This window comes from Penaeus chinensis, chromosome 7 (assembly GCF_019202785.1).
Source record: "Penaeus chinensis breed Huanghai No. 1 chromosome 7, ASM1920278v2, whole genome shotgun sequence".
NCBI lineage: Eukaryota > Metazoa > Arthropoda > Malacostraca > Decapoda > Penaeidae > Penaeus > Penaeus chinensis.
In genome coordinates this window covers 37,846,453-37,863,952 of record NC_061825.1, presented here as the reverse complement: position 1 = coordinate 37,863,952, position 17,500 = coordinate 37,846,453, and the positions used below count along the sequence as shown (strand labels likewise).

General features: G+C 46.5%; 1 protein-coding gene across 21 annotated transcripts in view; it reads left to right on the top strand.

The window, feature by feature from the left end:
• LOC125027065 (uncharacterized PE-PGRS family protein PE_PGRS54-like) overlaps positions 1 to 17,500 on the top strand; it is a 200,432-nt gene that overhangs the window by 80,884 nt on the left and 102,048 nt on the right. For all 21 annotated transcript variants that reach the window (XM_047615773.1, XM_047615794.1, XM_047615793.1 and 18 more), the window contains exon 3: positions 14,654 to 14,684. The gene's annotated coding sequence lies outside the window, so the exon portion shown is untranslated. The remainder of the gene's footprint in view (positions 1 to 14,653; positions 14,685 to 17,500) is intronic.

The following is a 17,500-nucleotide window of genomic DNA, read 5'->3' as shown; positions in this document are numbered from 1 at the left end:
TTCCCTCTTTCTCCTCCTTCTTCTCGCCTTTCCCCCGTCTCCCCTCGCCCTGCCCCTTCGAATCCTTTCTCCCGCCCCGCTCTCTTCTATCTCTTCCCGTCTCGTCTCTTCTCACTCTCTCACCCCTTTCTCCCTCTAACTTTCTCCTCTCCACCCGTCTATTCCACTCTACTTCCGTACATACTCTACTCTCGTGTCTTAACTTTCGACCCAAACTATTCACTCTTCCACCCTGTCTCCTACCCCTTCAATAACTCTGCCCTCCCCTCACTGAATCCCCAACTGCCCTCTCATCTACACATCCCTTCCCCCCGCTCTTTTTCCTCCCCTCCATCTAAACCTCTCGCCTCACTCCTCCCCTTTCTCCACCCTCGAACAAAAAGAAAACTAAAACTAAAAACTTAACACTCTCCGTCCTGATTCATGCTCTCCTCCGCTCCACCAGAGTACATTCCTCACCCCACTCTCCATTCCCTCTCCTATCTCCTCCCCCCCCCCCCCCGTCCCCGTCCACCCCCGCCCCCCCACCCCCACTCCCCTCCCCCCCCCCCCGCCACGCCCCGTCTCGCCTCCTCTGTCCACTTTAACTCTCCCTCCCCTCTCCTCTCCTCCCCTCTCTCCACCCCTCTTCTCTCTCTCTCATCCTCCCTCTCTCTCCCTCGCCTCATCTCTCTCACTCACTCCATCCCCTTTTATGTTTCTTTTTTCATTTTTATTGTACGTTTTCCTCCTTTTTCCCTTCTCTTCTCTTCTTTCTCTTTTCTCCTGTTCTATCCCACCCGCCCTCTCTTCCTCCTATTCTTCTTTCTCTTTCCCCTCGCCTCTCCCTCCATTCTCTCTCCTCCTCCTCCCTTCTCTCCTCCTTCTTCATTTCTCTCTTTCTCTTCGCCTCCCTCACCCCCTCGCCCTCGTTTTCTCTACCCTCCTCATCGCTCAGTCTTCTCTCTCTCCTCTCCGCGCCTTCTCTCGCCCCTCTCTTCTCCCTCGCCACCCCCCCCCCCCCCTCCCCCCCCGCCTCTTCCCTCCCCCCGCGCCCCCTGCCCCCGCCGCGCCTCCCGACCCACCCCCTCCTCCCCCCTTCCCCGGCGCCCGCCCTCCAGCTCTCTTTCTCTGTCTCTCCCTGCGTTGCTTCTCCCCCTCCCCTCCTCTCCCCGCCTACCCCTGCTCCCGGCCTCACGGCATCCCGCTCATTCTTCCCTCATCCCCCCTCCCGTCGCCTCTCCTCCCTCCCTCTCCGCTAGTCCATCTCCCTCCATCCAATTCTCACCCCTCCTCCCCCTCCCTCGCCCTCCCCCCCCCCCCACCCTCCCTCTTTTCCCAATCCTCGCCTCCCCGCCCCCCTTCTCCCCCTCCCCCCTCACTCTCTCTCTCCCTCGCACTCTTTTCTCTCTATCTACGCGCCCCTGACCTCTTTCGTACTACATCCTTCTTCACTCCAATCTCTACCATCCATCTCTCGCACCTCATTCATACACTCACGCACCTCTACTCTACCGCTACTCTCGCCTTCTCTTCCTCTTCCTCCCCCCCTCTTCTCTCCTCTCTCCTCCTCCGTCTCTTCCCCTCTCCTCTTTACCCTCTCGGTTCTCCTCCCTATAGTAAAAGACAAAAAAAGCAAAAAACCAACCCACCACCAATACAAACAATACACCAAACACACAAAAAGAAACCCGCTCACTTTTATCCGCGGCGCATGCGCCCCGAGAGGCCCATTCACGGCGCGCTAACAGAACTGGCAGTTCACGTGATAAATTGGCAGTTATGTAGTTGGTGCATCTGTCCATAATGTACCGGGGGGGCCGGTAGATATAAATAGGTGTTAATGTGGACGGGTTGGTACGTTCCTTTAGTCCTACTTTCTCTTTGTTTGTCTCTTTGTTTGTTGTGTATTTCGTTTATTCTTTGTTTTTTTTTGTTGTCTTGTTTTCTTTGCATTTGTTTTTTTGTTTGTTTCTGTTGTAATACCTCTCTCTCTCTCTCTCTCTCTCTCTCCCACTCTCTCATCTCTCTCTCTCTCTCCGATCTCGCCTCTCGTCCACTCATGACTCTCACTCTCACTCTCCCTGTCCCTGTCCCTCTCCCTCTCCCCCCCTCTCTCCATACAAAAAAATCACACATTAATCTCTCATAACACCACAAAACACCATATACCAAATCACCCAATCACCATAAAACATCGAAACAATCACTCATCCAAATCCTTCATTAATTCTAACTCATTAATTCTATTCCTTCCTGACTTACCAGACTGTGCACCGGCCGAGGAGCCTCCCACAGTAATCAGAGTGATAATTACACATAATCGCGGTCTCAAGCACAAGGAAACACGCTAATTACAGGCTATGGTAATTGGCTCTTTCTTCGGTAATGTGTAAGAGAGCTTACTACTGGCGGGTGGAAATGTGGCTAAATTTTCATCTTTATTTTCATTACTATTGTAATGGCGGTTGTTTTGTTGTAATTGTTATTGTTATTATCATCCTTGTTGTTATTATTATTAGTAGTAGTAGCATTGTCATTATTATTATTATTATTATTATCATTATTATTATTATTATTATTCTTATTATTATTATTATTAGATTACTCATATTATTATATTATTATTATTATATTTATAAATGATTAGTATTATTATTGTATATCGTCCCATTTGCAACCATCGTTGCTGAGTAATTATCATTATGTCATTATTAAACCATTTATCCGTTGCTGTGTTACTATCTTTCGATTCTTAGCTGTTATCAGTATCATAATCATTATGGCAGAATCGAACCCCCAGTCAAGAGGCGCAGAGTAAAATTAAAAAAACACAAAGAAAAAAAAAAAAAGCCAAAAAAAAGGGAAACAAAGGGCAACAAAAGAAAAAAAAAAAAAAAAAAAAAAAAGAAAAAAAAAAAAAAAAAAAAAAAAAAAAAAAAAAAGAAAAAAAGAACGCGGAAAAAAAAAAAAAGAAGCGCGTAAGTGCACTAACCTTTAACCTTCAACACCGCGCGATTCTATAGTAACCCCCTTCCTTCCACTCTCCCCCCCCCCTCCCCCTGCCCCCCCTTTTCCCACGCCTCCTCTCGCCCCTTCCCTCTCCCCCGACACAACGCCCAACCGCACCGGCCCAACCACCACCCCCACCCCCCAACCCCCCGCGCCCCAAAACCACACCACCCCCCAACCCCCGTCCCTCCTTAAGAAGAGAATGGCAGAGGTGATTTCAAAAAACCCTCGTTCGGCGAATGCCCTTATGAATAGGACAGATAACACAGCCGGGGGTGTCGTGTACGGCGTGTGATGGGGCGGGGCGAGGGGGCGTGGGGGGCTGGGAGTGTGGGAGGAGGGGGGGGGGGGGAGGGGGGGGGGGGGGGGGGGGGGGGGGTGGGGGGGTGGGGGGGAGGGGTGGGGGGGGGGGGGGGGGGGGGCGGAGGGCGGGATAAGGTTACGAGGAGAAGGGAGCAGGGGAGGGAAAGGGAGGAGGTGAGGGTGAGGGGAGGAAGGGAGGATTAAGGGCGGCGGGACGGGCGTGAGAACAGGAAGACGAAGGGCGAATGGGCGGACGGGGGGCCGAGCGGCCCGGGCGGCCAGGGCTGCCGGGGCCCACAAGGGACAGGAGCCTCCGTCGCCGCGCGTCCCGCCGGGCCGCGCGTGCCGGCGGGCCAGCAGCCCCGTCAAGTCGATCGGCTTGCCGCGTCCATGGCGGCCGTCGGGTGCCCGTCCATGGAGCCTGAGGCCCGGTCGCGGGCAGGGCGGGGATTCCCCCCCCCCAAGAAAGGCCATAGGTTGTCCAAGAATCATCACTCACTTCGCACCGGTTTTTATACTGCCGTGCGCGGCACTGGGTTATTGTGGGGGGGCGGGCGGAGCGGGCGTGGCGCCCCCCCTAGGAGTGCCCTAACCTCACCCTGCCACTTTATCCCGCTCCCCTCTCTCACCTCACTCACCGCCTACAGAGGTAACATGAAAGAGCTGCCCACGTGAGCTCAATCCTCCCTCCAAGAGCCGGAGCACCCAGCGGCCATCACCACCCAGAACTCACCTTACCCCCCCGGTACCCCCGAATACGTACACCCCATCTCCGTCCAAACCCCAAAGACCAGCTCACCCTTACCCCCGATCGACCTCCCGCCCACCCGCACCTGGCATGCCATTCAGGTTACTCCCCACTCCCCTAACCCACCCTAGGATCTTATCTCTCCCGTCCACCTCCCTCCCTCCCCCTCTTTCGGTCTCCCTTCACTCACATTCTCTCTCTCTCTCACTCCTCTCTCTCTTAACTCTCCACTCTCTCTCACCTCACCTCACTCTCTCTCCCCTCCCTCCCTACCCTTCCCCCCCATCCCCCCCCCCTCTCTCTCTCTCATCTCTCTCTCTTCTTCTCCTCTCTCGCCTCTCCTCTTTCTCTCATCTTTCCCCTCCTTTCCCTCTTTCCCTCTCCCTTTCTGTCTGTGTTCATATGATATTGACTGCATAACAACATTGTTATCATGCACTAAAAGTCATTCAAAGTGCACGAAGTTATTTTTCTATCTCTCTGGATCGAGGAAAAAGGGATATTCATTTCAGCCGCATGTCCGTATTGATATTGATGATTGCAATGGTAGTTAAAGATGATGTTAGCTTTTATCTGCTGGAGAGTTATCTCTGTCGATCCCATTCAAATCGAATAGATTTAATTAACTCTCTATCTGGATTGAGCCGATTTCATCTCTTAATTACACGATGATTATAATTTCGATGAGAGACGCCCATGAAGATTTAAAAACGAAAAACATTCTTTTATTTCACCTAAAATTGATCGTAAAACCGCTGTTAAGACAATTGTTGCCATACACTAATGGTCATTCAGGATGCATGGCGTAATTTCCTCTCGTGTTTCCTCATCTGCCGTGTGGACAGAGACAAGGATTTTCCATCACAGAGGAGCCGAGGGGAAGAGGGTAGTCTCTCTCTCTCTCCCCGAGGGCAGGACGAGGGGTGAATGCAGAGGGGAAAGGCTGGCTGGCGTTGTCTCCCGTCTGTAATTCTGGGTCATCACAGCTTTAAACTGTTCTCTCTGTTGAGGTCGTTTTCTCTCTCGTTTCTCTCTTCGCTCTTTCTTGTTCTTTTTGCTGTTTATTTGTTTATTGATTTATCTCTGTCTATGTTTCTGTCACTGTTTCTGTCTCTGTCTGTCTGTCTCTCTGTCTCTCTCTCTTTCTCCCTCTCTCTCTCTCTCTCTCTCTTCTCTCTCTCTCTCTCTCTCTCTCTCTCTCTCTCTCTCTCTCTCTCTCTCTCTCTCTTCCACCTTCCCCCTTTCCCTACTTCCTTCTCTCCCACCCTTCCTTCCCTCTTCCCTCCCACCCTCATTCTGCCCCTCTCCCTCCCTCCCTCCCTCCTTGCCCCTCTCCCTCCCTCCCCTCCTGCCCCTCTCCCTCCCTCCCTCCTGCCCCTCTCCCTGCCTCCCTCCTGCCCCTCTCCCTCCTACCCCCCTGCCCCTCTCCCTCCCTCCCTCCTTCCCCTCTCCCTCCCTCCCTCCTGCCCCTCTCCCTCCCTCCCTCCTAGCCCCTCTCCCTCCCTCCCTCCTGCCCCTCTCCCTCCTACCCTCCTACCCCTCTCCCTCCCTCCCTCCTGTCCCTCTCCCTCCCTCCCTCCCTCCTGTCCCTCTCCCTCCCTCCCTCCTGCCCCTCTCCCTCCCTCCCTCCTAGCCCCTCTCCCTCCCTCCCTCCTAGCCTCCCTCCCTCCTACCCACCTACCCCTCTCCCTCCCTCCCTCCTACCCCTCTCCCTCCCTCCCTCCTGCCCCTCTCCCTTCCCAACAAACTGAAGTTACTATAGGAATGTTAATGAAGCTCGTCAGCCTCTGCCTCTGTCTTCACATGCGTTCTTCCGGTTAAATCAGATGTTCGTAAATGAGGCATCTGCCCGGCGCGCCTCTCTGTAGGGTGGGAGAAGTATTTGGTTCATTCAGTCCACGCGAAAGGGATCAGTTGATTAAGGCGTGTGGGAATGCATGGGTGTCGCAGATATTGTGTGTGTGTGTGTGTGTGTGTGCGTGTGTGTGTGTGTGTGTGTGTGTGTGTGTGTGTGTGTGTGTGTGTGTGTGTGTGTGATTGAGAGACTGATGAGCGAGTGTGTGCTTGAGAGAGAGAGAGAGAGAGAGAGAGAGAGAGAGAGAGAGAGAGAGAGAGAGAGGAAGGAATAAGAAAGATAGAGAGGAGAGAGAGAAAAAGAAAGAAAGAGAAAATCAGTGAGGGAGAGAGAGAGAAAGAACATCCCCACTTCCATATCTATTTCTATTTATCTCTAACCGAATCACATACACACCCCCCTCTACCCACCCACTCGACCCCCCCCCCCACCAATTCCCAATCACACTCTGCCAACACCACATATAAAAGAGGAAATGACCATCCCCTTACGCCCCCCCCCCCTCCCCCTCGTGCTGTCAGCTGAGAGACAGCCACCAGCCTTTCACACCGACGAGAAACTCCTTAGAGACGACCTGTCAACACGGACGTCTTGTGCGCGAGATTGGACGAGAAAGAGCGAGACAGAACGAGACGTCTACGCCGGGGACTATGGTGGCAGCTTCCTCTATTTGAAGAATTTTATCTGTTGTTTTTTCTTCTTTTTTGGATTTTATTTGTGGATTTGTTTGTTTGTTTGTTTTTTTAAGTTGTTGAATGAAGGTTTTGGTGTTTGTCGGTTTGTTTTCGTTATAAAAAGGAATTTTGTGACGTGAAGTTTGGGATGTAACAGGTGTAGGAAATAAGCTCTTATTTTCGATTTTATCTTTTATCTTTAGTTCTTCCATTTTTTAAAATTCTATTTCAGAAAGAGATATAAGAAAGCAGAAAAAAATCATAAAACATACTAATATTTATTCGCCTATTTTTCTTCTTTCTTCTTTCTCAAATGCTCTGAACTTTTCGTTTTAGAAGAGAAAATCATTACATTTTCCAACGCAGATAAGAGAATCGTTATGAAAATTAATTAATATACTGAATTCGGAAAGGAAAATGTTCCAGCGAAATTAACGACTTAGGTTGTTTTTTTTTAGCGATATTTATTTTTCGCGAAGATTTAATAAGTTTGAATAAGTAAATGAATAATAAACATAACAGTAGAAGCGGTAAACAAAGATACAAAGAAAGTAATAAATAGATAGAAAGATAGAAAGTGATAGAGAGATGAGACGAAAATAATTGGATAGATAGTGAATACATAAAAGAAAAGACATTGGATAGATAGTGAATACATAAAAGACAAGATAAACAATAAATAAATGGGAAACAAAACAAAATAAATAAATAAAACGAACAAAACCGACAGAAAAAGATCAGATTTAAAAAAGATAGACATATAAATTAATAGATAATTATATGCAGATGTGACCTTCCCGTATATAATATTTCGTCACGATTCAATACACGTCATGGAGGTGCCTCTCTTGCACAACCCGTATTTAGCGACAATCTCCTCACTGAAGAGACCGAGAACTTATGTAAGAATAAGTGCTCGCTTTTGCTCCTTAGAGAAATAACACCTTTGTTGACTAAATACCTCAAGGATGCAGGTTATATGATAAGTAGAGAGATGGAATGATTATATGTCTACGGGGGGGGAGGGGGTTTTGAGGGGTGGGGGGGGTATACACGTTGTGTGTGTGTGTGTGTGTGTGTGTTGTGTGTGTGTGTGTGTGTGTGTGTGTGTGTGTGAGAGAGAGAGAGAGAGAGAGAGAGAGAGAGAGAGAGAGAATCTGATATAGATGCTTTTTCACAAACAAAAACACAAAAACATACAACCATATGAAAGTTCTTAGACAATAATATTTAACCTTTCCATTTCTCTACTAAATGTTTTTCATTTTTTATCGTATGTACTCCAGAATTGTTTTTTCTTTAACGATAGCTTTCCATACCAAATGTTTAGAATTTTCTTCACCCAGAGAAGCAGCATTTCATAAAACAATATAATCTTAATCAGTTACTGCGTATCGATTGGAGTTGTAATAGTATTTCGCAACATGCAACTTTGACGCCTTTAGATGTGCTGTATCTTTTGTGAATTACTTGTGCAGTTACGTCTATCTACTTACGAGGAAAAGATATATATATATATATATATATATATATATATCTAAGGAAAGTAAAATAGTTCAAACAGAAAATCCCATTATAATGTATAGCGAAAGTTTTCTGTGTTTTGTAATTTTCTGCCAAAATGACGGAACGCTTTGCTTATCGCCGAGACATTGCTCCGTTATCAAACGAGGATAATTTAATTTTGACTTTAATGACTCTTTCAATAGAGTTAACTCCCCCTCCCCCTCCCCTCTCTTCCTCTCCCCCTCTTAACTATGTTACGGTCCCGGGTATAACGTTCCCTGCCCCCCCCCCTCCCTCCCCTCCCTTCCCTCCCCCTCTTAACTATGTTACGGTCCCGGGTAACGTCCCCCTCTCCCCCCCTACCCCACTTCATTACCTGTTTACCCCCCCCCCCCTCCTATCACATCACCTGTGCATACGAGGCACTTCTAACTCACTCTCACTAACGAGCACAGCTGATCGTGAGAGGACGTCAGGAATGCAGGCTTCAAATCCTAGACGATGCCTCAGGATGCCTTAGGATGCCTCAGTATTGCCACTCGCATTCTTGACGTCGTTGGTACTGATTGCCTTTAAAAGAAAGAAAGAAAAAAAGTATTTACTCTTCTCGGAATATCCGTGTTTGGGTTTTATTGATAAATCTCGTTTTTTTTTTTTGTTTTAACTTTTATTTTCTCTCTGTAAAATTAATATGTATTTCTTGTTTTAGTTTTGTTAGCAATATGCTTTTTAGTTAATGGACAAGGATTCACTTTTGTATTTCTTTTCTATTTTTTTCGTTTTAGATTTTACATTGTGCATTTTTTCCCTTCTTCTTTACGGATACAATCTGGTTTTCCTTTTTCTTTCTTTTTCCCCTTAGATCTGCGGGGTTTTTTTCTTTTCTTTTCTTTGTTTTAGAATTACGTAACTCAGAGCGACCGGCGGAAGGGTGACATACCTCGAGCTCCGATTAAATATGCCGGTGAACTGTTCCTTCTTGAGGAATATCAGCGGTACATGAAAAATCCATTCACTCATTCTTGGTACTTTCGTGCTATCGCTTGGTATGTGCTTTCGCTATAAAGTACAGTCAGGGGAAAAAAAACGATCGTTGCCTTTACTACTGTTCAATGAGGAAACGAACGCTTCTCTCTGTTAACACCTGGTTACGGTGCTAACGACTTTGCCTCGCTTTTCCACACCACTTCGTCGATTTTTCATTTCAGTCTGTGCAAAGGGTAACGATACGTATAATTTTCTCAATGTACATAGCTTAATTTACGATATCTTTCTTGCTCCATTACTAATACTGCGCGAACAATATCAGTAGTGGAGAGTTTGTCATTCATTAAAAAATAGTTTCGATGATATAAAATTGATTGGAATTAGAGATTATTAATAAGATCGCCACCGAAAGGGTTCTAATTCAAGAGGACAGGTTTTGATAATATAAAATGGTTGGAATTAGATATCCATAATTGCTGATAATATCACCATCATTATAAGAGTAATAATGAAAGGAATAACGGTAACGGTGATAATAAACAGTAAAGGAACTGAGAGAAAAGCGTTCAAATGGCATCGATAATTTTTTATTTTTTTATTATTATTTTTGTCAAAAGAATAACAACGGTGCGACAATAAACAATAAAAGAACCGGTATTTTTATTTGTTTACTTTTTTGTCTGTCCGAGAGGAAAAAAACGTGACTTGCAAAGGTCACAATATCAGTGCAATAATATCAAACCACAATATTTCCTAAAAAAAAAAAAAAAAAAAAAAAAATACATCAATGAAATTACAAAAAAATAGATAAAAAAAGACATTGAACTTAACCACATTCAGACTTCCAAGTGTCATCGGTGGTTTTGTGAGATTGAGAAAATGATAGTGACTTGCAACATCTTTGCCATATCAGCAATAACAAACATAGCAACACGACAGGATAAAATAGGTGGATCCAACAATAACAATGAAAAAAAAACACTGAAATATTAATCAGACCGAAATTCCTATGTGACCGAGAATATATATATTTTTAAAAGAGTCTCTCAAAAATAAACATCACATCATAACAGACTTAGGATCCAATACAACAGACAAAAAAAAAAAAAAAAAAAAAAAAAAAAAAAAAAAAAAAACATAATTTCAAACACTATTATACAATACAATGATCAAAAAAAAAAAAAAAAAAAAAAAAAATATCATACGTAACCCAGGCGTCCTAACAGCCATCGATTGTTTTATAACCTGGCTCAGAAAAGACAAATGACTCGTGAAAGGAGTTTTCGATGTCCAGCCAAAGAGGTGGAGTGGAACGTATATTTACGTCCTCGAGTCATGAACTGTTTCTTATTCCCCGTTTGGCCTAACGTATTGTCTGATAAAAGAGGTGTTGTATGGCAGGATCCAGTGACAATAGGATTCAATGAAAAACTGTGTATTTGTATACACTGGTGGATCCAGTGAGGGAGGGAGGGAAGGGGAGGGAGGGAGGGAGGGAGGGAGGGAGGGAGGGAGAGAGAGAGAGAGAGAGAGAGAGAGAGAGAGAGAGAGAGAGAGAGAGAGAGAGAGAGAGAGAGAGACTAATGAAGCTAAAAGAGTTAAAGAAACATTCAAGACACAGTCCCTACCCTTCCCTCCTCTCTCCTCCCTCCCCCTCTCCCTCTCCCTCTCCACCTCCCTCCTCCCTCCCCCTCTCCCTCTCCACCTACCTCCTCCCCATCTGCTCGCCATCTCCAGTTCCTTTTGTCTCACGAGTTCGTCTCAAGGTCTATCACCTGATGGGATTTCGTTCATTCTACGAGGACGAAAAATACACAAAAAAGTGTGAATGAAGCGTTTTATACCTCGGAATGATAGAGGGAATCGCCGACACAAGTGAACGCATAGGGGGGTAGGAGAGAGATGAATAGGTCTTATGTGCCAGCTGATAAAAACCGGGGTATTTAATCGCCCCTCTCAACAGTGTACAAAACCAGCGCTCATGAACGGAGAGAACAAAGATCCCCAACCCCCCCCCCATTCCCCATCCTCCAGAAGTAAACCGTAAAAGGTACTCGGGAGGTCACAAAAGGTCACGGAAGGTCACGATCTCCGAAAACAACAGCCGGGTGAACCGTAACCATCCATTACCACTAACAATGTCATTCAAGCGATTCTCGTAATCGGAAACTGCAATCTGAGATGCCTTCAGGGTGCCTTGAGCCGAGAATAATGCAGTCGTCTTCAAAAGGTCGCTAGCTACGTGTGGGAGGAGGGAAAAAATTGGAAATCTGTAAGCGGAGAAAGGTGCAGTGGATTCATTCCGGCGGGTATGGCAGACAGGCGGGCAAAAAGTGTGCGTGGACTGGCGACAAACGGAGCAGCTTAACCCCCACCCCACCCACGCCTACCTCTCTAGCTTCCCCCCTCACCCCACCCCCGCCCACTTTCCTTGACCTTCCGCCCACCTCCAGTTCCACCCCCGCGGCCTCCTGTAGCTCCCCCTCGGCCTCCTCCACCTCCCCTTTCCACCTCCTACTCCCCCTCGCCACTCTCCATCTCCCCCTTTCTCCTCCACCACCCCCACCTCACCCTCTCCACCTCCCACGCCCCCTCCACCCCCCGTGACCTTCCGCCCGACAGCCAAAGTGTCTAGGGCGCCCGGGAAGACCGCTAAGGCGGGACGGAGGGCGACAGGTACAAACAGGACCTCAAGAATTAACGGAAGTAGCCCTTGACACACGCCCTTCCCGCCCTCGGTACTCTATCGCTCCGCCCTTGACACTTTTCTCATGAGTTTGGCGTCGGCCCTGATCTCGCCTCACGTGCCGCATCACCTTCGTCTCGGAAAGGCGCTCCGATTCGACTCCTGTGGACAGGCGCTCAGGGGGACTTCCTTGTTGGTAGGTTTTCTTCATTATCTCTCCTTTCCTCATTCCTCCATCTTTTCTTTTCTTTTCTTTTCTTCTTTCCTCTTTTTTCTCTTTTACTTTATTTTCTTTCCTCCTTTTCCTATTTCCTCTTCCATTTACTTATTTTTCTTCTTTCCTCTTTTCGTCTTTTCGTCTTTTCTCCATCTTTTACTTTTTTTTTCCTCCCTCTCCTTTTACTTCCTTTCTCCTTTCCTACTTCCTCCTCTTCCTCCTTCGATCTTAATCCTTCCTTCCTATTTCCTTCTTCCTTCCTTTTCCTCCCTGAATTTTTTTCTCCCTCTTTCCTTCTCCCTTTTATCCTCCCATACTTTATGTACCTCTTTTTCCTTTCCCTCCTCTCCTTTCGTCCTCCCGTACATTATCTGCATTTCTTACTTTCTCCCCCTTTCCTTCCTGCTCCTCCTCCTCCTCCTCCTCCTCCCATACTCCCTCATTCTACTTCTCGACCTCTTTCCCCCCTTTCCTCTTTCCCCCTTCTCCCTTCTCCCCTTCCCCCATCCCCCCTCATTCTATCTACCCCTCCTTCCCTTCCCTCTTTCCCCCACCACTCCCTCTCCCTTCCTCCCCTCCCCCACCACTTCCCCTCCCTTCCTCCCTTCCTCCCCTCCCCTTCCCTTCCTCCCCTCCCCCTCCCTTCCTTCCCTCCTCCTCCCTTCTTCCCCTCCCCTTCCCTTCCTCCCCTCCCCTTCCCTTCCTCCCCTCCCCTTCCCTTCCTCCCCTCCCCTCCCTCTCCCCTCCCCCTCCTTCCTCCTCTCCCCCTCCCTTCCTCCTCTCCCCCTCCCTTCCTCCTCTCCCTCTCCCTTCCTCCCCTCCCCTTCCCTTCCCTTCCTCCCCTCCCCCTCTCTTCCTCCCCTCCCCCTCCCTTCCTCCCCTCCCCTTCCCTTCCTCCCCTCCCCCCTTTCCAGAAATGACCAACGGCAACTCGCTTCATCTTCGGAATCGACTCCATGACACCTCCATTTGGCGCGAAATATGAAGCACAGTGAAGATGTTAAGACCTATGGGCATGAGAGACGAGAGGGCGGGGATGGAACCAAGGGGGGGGGGGGGGGGAGGGAGGGGCGTGACTCGCGGTAATTTGGGCGTGACGGGCCGCTGTAACGTTGAAAGAACATCTTGCAGAACAAAAAAAAGAAAAAAGAAAAAGAACAGGGCACGAACTATCCATTGAGCACAAAAGCGGTACATATGTTGCGGCTGAACACTCGAAGGTCTGTGTGTTTGTTTATCTGTATGCGTTTATCTGTCTGTCTGTGTTAATCTAGCTATCTGGCTATCTAGGTCTGTCTATATTTTTTATCTGTGTCTACGTATGCCTGTCTATGTCTATATATATCTATCTGCCTGTCTATGTCTATCACAGTCTATGTCTATCTGTGTCTATCTGTGTCTATCTATCAGTGTATGTCTATCTGTCTATCTATCTATCTGTGTCTATCTATCTATGTCTATCTGTCAGTCTATCCATGTCTGTATCCATCTATATCTCTGTCTATCTATCTCAAGTTTCTATGTCTATATCTATCTATCTGTGTCTATCTATCTATCTATCCGTTGCCATTCCATTCAATAATTGTCCCCCCCCCCCCCTCCCGTCGCGTGTGGGAAAACCCTCGCTAATTGTGGGATTGTGTCCCTCGGTTAGCGAATCACACAATGAAGCCATCTTCTCGGTGATTTCCCGGCGCGAAAAGGCTGTTGTGATGATTGAAACGGTTGTTATTGACGAGCATTTCGAGCGAGAGAAAACACAGTGACGGGAAATGTAAACAGTGGTTCTGTGACGAACAAAGAAGCGAGGTGGAAATCCGCTGTTATTGTGTGGATCCGATACGGTGAGGTTTCTTGGCTGTTAAGAGATCTGTTTCGATGCTTCGATGTTTCGATGCTTCGATGTTTCTGTTTCGATGTTTGTTTGTTTGTTTCTTTCGTTCTCTCTTTCTTTTTCTTTCTTTCGTTCTCTTTTTCTTTTTCTTTCTTTCGTTCTCTTTTTCTTTTTCTTTCTTTCGTTCTCTCTTTCCTTTTCTTTCTTTCGTTCTCTCTCTTTCTTTCGTTCTCTCTTTCTTTCGTTCTCTCTCTTATTTTCGTTCCCTCTCTTTCTTTCGTTCTCTCTCTTTCGCTCTCTCTCTCTCTCTCTCTCTCTCTCTCTCTCTCTCTCTCTCTCTCTCTCTCTCTCTCTCTCTCTCTCTCTCTCTCTCTCTCTGTTTCCCTGTCTGTTTGTCTGTATGTCTCTCTCTCTCTCTTAATTTCTCTCTCTATCTATTTATCTATCTATCTATCTATCTATCTATCTATCTATCTATCTATCTACCTACCTACCTACCTACCTACCTACCTACCTACCTACCTACCTATCTATCTTCATTTGTTTGTCTGTCTATATCTCTATATAAAGCATAGTAGAACCATGACTTATATAATTACATAATCATACATAATTATTCATAAACAACACATAATTACCACACTATATACATCACGATGCCATGACAAACAGCCTTTCCAATTTCCCCAGAATTTCCAAATTAATCACACCAGCTAATTACCTCACCCCATTTGCCTATTTCACCCCCCCCCCTTCCCAATTTTAATTACCCCCCTCTCCCCCCCCCCCCATTCAATTCCCATTAAATCGGCCAATTTTTTTTACTCATTTTTCTTCTTTCTCTCTTTTCAGAATATTCCGCACAAGCTTTTCAAGTAAAAAGGTAAGTTCTATCCATACGGAGAATAGGGGGGGGGGGTGAGGGTGAATGGGAGAAAGGGGGGAGAGGAAGAGATATTATTAATGGTCATCGCGTCCGGATTAGGCCCATTATCGCGGCCCTCATTTGCATATATCTCGTAATAGAGCCCATTTTTTTTTTTTTTTCAACTTTTTTTTCGAGGTCGTTCGCAAGCTATTGTTTCTTAGGGTTGGGGGTGAGGGGTGAGGGAGGGGATGGGAGAGGTGATGGGGGGAGGAGAGAGAGAGGTGAGGGAAGGAGGGAGGGGGAGAGGTGAGGGAGGGGGGAGGGGAGAGGTGAGGGAAGGAGGGAGGGGGAGAGGTAAGGGAGGGAAGGAGGGGGAGAGATGAGGGAGGAGGGAGAGGGAGAGGTCAGGGAGGGAGGGAGGGAGGGAAGGGAGGGGAGAGGGAGAGGTGAGGGAGGGAAGGAGGGAGGGGGGAGAGGTGAGGGGGAGAGGGGAGAGGGAGAGGTGAGGGAAGGAGGGAGGGAGAGAGGTGAGGGAGGGAGGAGGGGAGAGGTCAGGGAGAGAGGTCAGGGAGGGGGGAGGGAGGGGGAGAGGTGAGGGAGGAAGAGAGGGAGAGGGAGAGGTGAGGGAGGAATAGAAGGGGGAAGGGGTAGGGGAGGGGAAGGGGCGGGGTAAGAATGAGACACGATCTATTTTTTTTTTTTCTTTTTATTAAAGCATATTCTCTTTTTTTCTTTTTCTTTTTCTTTCTTTTTTTTCGTTCGGGTTAACTGTATAGACTCGATCTCCTTCATTGCTCGTCTTTCTTTTTTTTTTTCGTTTTTTTTTTTTTTTTCCTTTTGTCTTTACATTCACTTTCGCTTATTTAATTTCTCTCTTCCTCTCTCTCTCTCTCTCTCTCTCTCTCTCTCTCTCTCTCTCTCTCTCTCTCTCTCTCTCTCTCTCTCTCTCTCTCTCTTTCTTCTTCTTTTTATTCATCCATTTCTATAATTTTCATTTCTTTTAATCGAGTAAAATAAATGACGTTTTAATCTCGCTTTTTTAAACTTGAAAAAAGAAAAAAAATAGTATTAAGATCAATTCCTTATTTTCCAGTTTTTATTGTTCATCTAGAGGTGGGGGGAGGGGGAGGGGCTGGGAGAGGAGGGAGGGGGAGAGATGGGAGAGGGGGAGGAGAGGGTATTTCCTGTTTTTTTTTTTTTTTTTCCTTTTTTTTTTTTCTTTTGTCAAATTCTTTTCTCTGGTTAACGGTTCGTGCTCGAGCTTCTTCGTTGTTCATCTTCCTTTGTTTTTGTTTTTTTTCTCTCTCTCTTGTTTTTGCGTTTCTCTTTTTTTAGTTGCTTTGTTTTTCATCTTTTTATTCGTTAATACCCTTCTATTTGTAATTTTGTTTTTACTTATTTTCCTGCACGTCTACTTTCGCTTTTATTTATTTTTTAACAATCTTTTTCTTCCTTTTAATCCTACTATTTATGTGTTTCTCTCTCTCTCTCAGTATAGCAATCTCTCTAATACAGTACTGACAATAAGTTATTTAGTTGATATATAGGAAAAAATCACATTTGCATATCGAGAGTTTTAAAGTCTAATTCATTACTTTCAAGATTTTTTTTTTTCACTTTATCAGTTCTATTGTATATACATTTATTTTGTAACCATTTCAATTCACGTGAACATGACAGATATATAGTTATAAGATATGTTGATTTGTATTGCAAGAGATCTGATACTAAGCTTATGAAAAAGAGTTGCATCATAAAGTATATATTCTGATTTTTTTAGTAATCTTTAGCGCTGGAGTTTTATAAATAGGTGTAGCATTCTGCAGTATATATTCAGAACGCTTAGCTCCGGAGTCTTATGAACGCGAGAGCTTTGAAGTTTTATTGAACACGGGGGGTTCAAAAAGAGGGAAAATTCGAACTAAAAGTAAAAGAAAAAAAGAAAAAAAAAAAAAGCTGTAAAAGAGAGGGAATTCGTTCATCTCAAAAATACGATTCATCTCATGTCGTTTGCATTCAACTCGGCTCATTTCTGAAGAGGATCCTGTATCTCATATTAATTACGTGGATCGTGTGTCGCCCGGTTTGGAATTAAAACTGTTTAATTTTTTTTTTTTTTTCCTAAGTAATAAAAGGAGGGTCTTTTGAAGATTGAGGGATGGGGAGGAGGAGGGAAGGGTGGGGAGAAGGAGAGGGAGGGGGAGAAGGAGACACACATACACACATGCACCCCCCCCCACACACACACACACGCATCCTCTCCCCCCCACCCCACACATACACACGCACCCCTCCCCCATATACGCACTCCCCCCCCACACACACGCACTCCCCACCCCTCACGTACACACGCACCCACCCCTCCCCACACACACGCGCGCACCCCCCACCCTCCCTAAACGCACCCCCCCCCCCCCCCCCGCACACACACACAGACAGACAAAGCGAGGGCGAGACGTGACTACCGCTCGAGAGTCGTGATGCGAGAGAGAGAAACTTGACACGACGGAAAGGAATCCTTCTTAGGGGAACGTCCTGCGGGAGAGCTGGTCTCTTTTTCTTCGTCTGTGTCTGTGTTTGTGTCTTTCCTTTTTCTTTTTTTCTTCTTTTTCTTCTCTTTCATCTATTTCTTCTAATTCTTTTCTTCCTCTTCTTCCTCCTTCTCCTTCTCATTTTCCTCCTCCTCCACCTCTGCCTCCTACTCTTCCTCCTCCTCCTCCTCCTCCTCCTCCTCCTCCTCCTCCTCCTCTTCCACCTCCACCTCCACCTCCTCCTCCTCCTCTCCTCCTCCTCCTCCTCCTCCACCTCCACCTCCACCTCTTCTTCCTCCT